We start from the raw sequence: 6,795 nt of genomic DNA, 5'->3' as shown, positions 1-6,795 counted from the left end.
CCAACAAGCACCTCTTTCCCTCCCCCCACCCACTTTCTGCTTTCGCAGGGATCATTTCCTATGCAACTCTTTTGTCCATTTGCCCCTCCCCACTGATCTCCCACCTGGCACTTATCCTTGCAAGTGGAATGAGTGCTACACCCGCCCCTACACCTCCTCCCTCCCTACCACCCAAGGTCCCAAACAGTCCTTGCAGATGAGGCAACACTTCACCTCTGTCTTTTGGGGTCAATCTACCGTATGCAGTTCTCCCGGTGTGGCCTCCTTTACATTGGTGAGACCTGCCGCAGGTTGGGAGACCGCTTTGCCAAGCACCTCCCTCTGCCAGAAAAAGCCAGGATTTCCCAGTGGCCACCCATTTTTAACTCCACTTCCCTGTCCATCATGTCATTCCATGGCCTCCTCTACTGTTACAGTGAGGGGGAACACCTTATATTCCATCTGGGTAGCCTCCAACCTGATGGCATGAATATCGATTTCTCAGACTTCCTCACCACTATTTTCCATTCCCATTTCCCTTTCCCATCTCACCTCCTTACCTGCTTATCACCTCCCTCTGGTGCTCCTCCCTCTTTTCTTTCTTCCATGGTCTTCTGTCCTCTCCCGTCAGATTTCCCTTTCTCCAGTCCTGTACCTCCTCCACCAACCAACTTCCCAGCTCCTTACTTCACCACCCCACCTCACTTCCGGTTTCATCTATCACCTTCTGTTTCATTCCCCCCCACCCCAACCAGCCCAGTTTCACCTATCACCTTGTATGTCTTCCTGCCCTCCCTCCACTTTCTTCCTCTGACGCCTCATCGACTGTATTCTTTTCTGTAGTTACTGCCTGGGCTGCTGAGCTCCTCCAGCATTTTGTGTGTGTATCATGGGAGGATTTGCCACATTGATAACAATTCTGGCTTTCTGCACATTTCAAGGACATTTTAAGCATTTTACATTCTAAACTCCTTTGCTGCGGTCTCTAAAGGTATCGCAATGGTCAATACCTGTCCTGAGGGTAGGTCCATTTCTGCCAGTAGCCCCATTTGGGTGCTTTGACCATGCCTGCCACATACAAGCCTGACCCTTGATGCATCAGAAAGTCCCTCTCTAAAGTCACAGTACTGGGAAAGTTTGTGCAGTTCTGCAATGTATTCAGAAAGGCTTTCATCTTTTGACTGGGTCCTTTTGTAAAATCTAAATCTCTCAGCTATTACCAGTGGTTTAAGGCTCAAGTGATTTTGTAAAATTGTAATTTCGTCAAACGTCTTGCTTGCTGGCTTTGCAGGAGTTAGTAAACTGTGTAACAGACCGTACACCCTTGGGCCCAGGGGTGCAGTGCTGCCAGAGCTCACCTGAGCACTGTTCTGGCACCTCTGAAAAAAAAAAGTCAAAATAAACAAGTGGGGAATTTAACAGCAGCCACATATTAAATAGAGGGAATTTTACGGAAGTGGGGGTTGGGGAGAGGGGGTGGTGGCTGGTGGGGAAAGTACCACTAATAACATTAGGATATTTGCAGACACGAGGAAATCTGCAGGTGCTGGAAATTCAAGCAACACACACAAAATGCTGGTGGAACAAAGCGGGCCAGGCAGCATCTATAGGAAGAGGTACAATCGACGTTTCAGACCGGGACCCTTCGTCAGGACTAACGGAAAGAAGAGATAGTAAGAAATTTGAAAGTGGGAGGGGGAGGGGGAGATCCAAAATGATAGGAGAAGACAGGAGGGGAGGGGTGGATCTAAGAGCTGGAAAGTTGACTGGCAAAAGGGATACCAGGCTGGAGAAGGGAGAGGGTCATGGGACAGGAAGCCTGGGGAGAAAGAAAAGTGGGAAGGGGAGCCAGTAGGGTGGAGAGCAGGCAAGGAGTTATAGTGAGAGGGAGAAAAAAGAGAGAGAGAAAATAAAAGGGGAAAAAATAAAATATATTTAAAATAGTAAATAAATAAATAAATAAATAGATAGATAGATAGATAAATAAGGGACGGCGGGTGAAGGGGAGGAGGGGCATTAACAGAAGTTAGAGAAGTCAATATTCATGCCATCAGGTTGGTGGCTACCCAGATGGAATATAAGGTGTTGTTCCTATTTGATCGTTTTTGGTGAAATCCTGGAGCTGTGACAGTTTTTTCTTTAGGTATTTGTGAAATTCCTCCTCATCGACCCGTTCTCCTAGCATACCCTGCTGTAGCCTCCCGCCATTTCACAGATCCTCAGTCTCTGTCCAACACTCACTGTTTGAGCATTGTTCACCGAGAAAATAAAAATCTTGGATCTTTTGAAAAGTGGCACGTCGTTTGCTGAAGTGGGCAGTAAGGTCGGTGAGAATGAATCGAGCTTTCGCACAATAAAGCAGAAAGAAGCTGAAATTCGTGGAAGTGTTAGTGCTACCCCTACAAGGCCAAAAATGATCTCTCTGGTTCGTGATAAAGTGCTTGCAAAGAATGAGAAAGCATTAAGTGTGTGGCTAGAGGACACATCACAGAAGCATATCCCTGTTGATGGCAAAATTATGCGTGAAAAAATACTTATACTTAGTAAGGCTACATCTGTGGTGGTCCATGGATTACTTGCTAATACAAAAGTAAATTTTTCTCATTAACAACCCTATGGTTTCTAAGCAAACAACGTTAACTTCTTTCTTTCGTAAACAAGCTGAGGAGTGTAACAAGAATAACGTACAAGAGACTGATAAAAGTAAAAGTGACAAAAGCTGCGTTTTGCCTGCTTCTAGTTCGAATTTTCTAACCGGGTCCAAATGTAGTTCTGAAAGTAATGGTCCTTCGAAGTCAGGCTTGTATCCCCGTTCAGATGTTTGGACTGAAGAAATGTGGAAGAAAAAGAAGGAAACTTATCCTTCGTTAGACTTCAGGGATGATAAACTTGGGTGTAAACTATGTGCAAACAAACGCAATCAGACACTTTTCACTTCTAAGAGTTTGAGGCTGTCAAATGAACAGCAGATGTACCAAGTATCCTATTATGGGGGCTGATTGAAGTACATGCTTGAAGTCGCTCAGAAAAAAAATTGTTGATGACAAACTATCAAAAGCTCACACTGCTGCTCTAAGTGTTGAAAATATAGCTAGTGAAGATGCTCTTGGAAAATTATGTGACACCATGAATGCTTCGCATCTATTGAATTGAATTGAATGATCTTTATTGTCATTATACATAGGTACAATGAAACTCTAAAGGCAACTTGTTCAATTTTTCGTTCTGCATATCATTCAGCCCAGAATGACAGACCATACTCTGATCACTTTGGCTTATTGGAATTTCAAAAAAAAATGGTATTGACATTGGAATTAGACTGCATTACCGCAATAGTGCTACAGAGATAATCACATAGCCATTAATATGAATAAGAAAATTTGCCAGCATATCAAGCAGATAAATGGCAAATTTTCTGTTCTCATTGATGAATCAACAAGCCTGAGCATTAAGACTGCCCTAATAATTTATTTGAAATGTGAAAGTGATAAGCAAGGTGATCCCCATTTTATGTTTTCAGATCTAATTGAACTGCCTGATCAGAAAACTGCAATTATTGATTAGCATCTATTGAACTGTCTCAATAACCATGGGTTTCATGACTCTTACTTGAAACAGAACCTTGTAGCATTTGCTAGTGATGGGGCAAGTGTAATGCTTGGCGTCAAATCTGGTGTTGCTACAATCCTCAGGGAACATTACCCTGATGTGATAATTTGGCACTGTCTTAATCACAGATTAGAACTTGCAGTAGGTGATTCGGTGACAGAGGTTCATGGAATAAATCATTTTCAATCATTTACGGACAAATTGTACTCTGTTTACAGGAGATCACGTCTAAATCAAAAGGAACTATCTGAATGTGTCTCTCAACTACAACAACAAATTTGCAAAATAGGCCGTGTTCTGGGCACCAGGTGGGTAGCTAGCTCATTTTGAACAGTTTCAGCAGTGTGGCAAAATTATGAAGCACTGTGTTTTCATTTTGGAAAAGCAATGAAGGATGAAACAAGATCTGGGAGAGACAGAAAAACTTATGAAGGTCTGTTGAAAAGACTCCCTTCAGGACAGTTTCTATTGGACTTAGCTCTAATGTATGACACATTGTATGAACTTGGTTTACTGTCAGAGTGTTTACAGAAACGCACTACTATGATTGTTTATGCAGACAAATTGATCTAACAGAGCATAAGACCACTGCATGGACTGAAAGAGAAACCTGGTACAAAAACTCTAGAAGCTCAAGAGACAGTTGAAAAGGGGAAGTTTGGAGAAATTCCCTTAACAAGCAACAACAAAATTGTCTCCATTAATTATCTACAGTTTCTTACTAGTCTTATAAACAATTTGCAGCACTGTATGTTCACGGCAACATCCTTGAAAGGTTCTCAAACTTCTAAACCTCAAAGTATGTATAAATCCCTGATAAATGAAATGTGTGTCCTTGATAAAGATAACTGGCCTGCTGAAATACCACTTGATTATGGAACACTCACAACACGCTGGAGGAACTCAGCAGGTCGGGCAGCATCCGTGGAAAAGGTCAGTCAATGTTTCGGGCTGGAACCCTGATTATGGAGAAGCTGCAATATCTTCTCTCTGTAAGAGGTTTAAGCGTTCTTCTTCCTCTGTAATAAATGCCTTCAGAGATTATGTGGAGGATCGTGGATGCCACATCCCCCAAGATTTACGCCCATTACTGAGCTGTTCACAAGTTATTCCTATTAGTACGGCTGAGTGTGAGAGAGGATTCAGTCACATGAACTTGATAATAACAACACGCCCAAGAATTTTCATAAATCATGTATCATCACTTATGTTTGTTAAACTACACGGACCTCCTCTAGTTCAGTGGAATCCTGAGCCGTATGTCACAACATGGCTGCGGTACCACAGATCAGCAGATGACACCAGGACAAGAGATGTTTCAGACCTCCAACCACATATTACTCCTGACCTTTTGTGGAAATTATTGTGAAACTTCTCATTGGTGGCATTTGGTAAGTAGGTAATTACTTTTAAATTGGTAAAACACATGATTACCATCTTTTTCTTTACTTGCTTGATAATTATATTTTATGATAATTAGTGAGTGCAACCATGCAGTACTTTGTCATATTATTAAATTAAGGATTATATGCTTTCTTGTACCAGTTGTACACTGAAATGTAATGATAGGCTATAATCTTGTTAATGTCTTAACTATCACTATATTTCTGTGGAGCTCTGGAAATCATTTATTTCTTTCATCTTGGTTTAGTGCTTGACATTATAAGAAGCCCCATTCATATATATATGTCACACCCAATTTGTGTACCTGCTCATTACATGAATGGGGTCAGGAAGTTGCCCAGTACATGAAATGAGCAGGTACACAAATTGGGTGTGACATATACAGAGAGAGGATGTAGGAAAAGGCAAGCATTTTGCCAGCTCCGGCACCTAAAAAATTAGCACTGCACCCCTGCTTGGGCCCATTAAGAAAGAAGCGCAGGGGCTTTCTTTTGCTCCTCCACGCTGTTCGCGTTTCAGCCCTCTCGATATACGACCCCCGGCCTCATTAGCGAGATCAAATTCATCAATTCTCCCGGCTGAAGCCATCGTCACGTTATTTTCACTTTAAACTCAGCGCGTCCTTCACTGTCACGCGTTTGTTAGTGTCTGTGACGGACTTCTTGCGCTGTTTCGTCCCGTAACTGTTAGTCCAGTTCGCGATATTCTCTGACATTCAGATTCTACTCGTGTCTGTGCACGACTACATATCAAACAAAAGCACGTCCGAGGGAGATGACTTGAACTAGTGTATTCACGTTGCAGCGCGGGGGAGGGAGGGAATCATTGCTCTAAAAGAAATAGATCCATACATTACAGGAGTAAGAAATCCCCCACAGAGATTAAATATTTAGAGCTGAATGGGACAATATTAAAATTGTATATAAAGTCTGTACACAGTTGAGACGTCTCAACTATCCCGATTTTGCTCCCTTCTTTAATACTACTGTTTAAAGCCGTTCAAACACAAACATGAATACAGCCAAAGGAGATAACTACACCGCACTTTACGTATTGAACTGTACTACCGCCCCGAAACGGTCTCGGGATCCCGGCAATGAAAGGGTTAATGGATGAGGAGCGTTTGGCGGCCCCTGGGCCTGCCGTCTATCAAAGACGTTGAAAGGTCCAGATAGAGAGGGCGTGGGGGAGGATGTTTCCAATAGTCAGACTGTCTCGGGATAGAGGGCACAGCCTCAGAATAGGAGGACATCACTCTAGAACAGGGTTGAGAGGGATAATAAATCAGCCATGGTGGGGTGGTGGAGCAGACTCGACGGGCCGAATGGCCTCATTCTGTTCCGGTGAGCATATAATAAATCTGAGCCATAAGGCCAGTTTCTGTGCTGTAGGACTCTAAAGGAGATTTCTTCCAAAACTTGTTTTACAATTTCTCCATGCGAACCTCAAACCTCATTTTCCCCTGACTCGCTTTGCCACACTGTGTTGTACGGAGCTGAAGTTTTTTTTAATTAAATAGATTATCACGCATTTTTGCATCAAATTGGTGAGAAGCCTGCTGGGGACGCCACGTTGCCGGTGCCTAAGTAACACGCCCGTAACCCGCACACCGTTGGAACGTTGGGCAAACCGGAGCACCCGTAGGAAACCCACGTGGTCATCGGGGAGCGTACAAACTCCTTACAGACGGCGGTGGGAATCGAACCCCGATCGGCGATTGCTGGCGCTCTAAAACGGCTGCGCTAACGTGCCTCCCGGTTACTTCGCTGACGCGCCCTAGGGAAGACGCAATTAAACCGGAAG

This window comes from Mobula birostris, chromosome 29, assembly GCF_030028105.1.
Source record: "Mobula birostris isolate sMobBir1 chromosome 29, sMobBir1.hap1, whole genome shotgun sequence".
NCBI lineage: Eukaryota > Metazoa > Chordata > Chondrichthyes > Myliobatiformes > Myliobatidae > Mobula > Mobula birostris.
The sequence above is the reverse complement of the archived record's forward strand: the minus strand, read 5'-3'. Positions refer to the sequence as shown.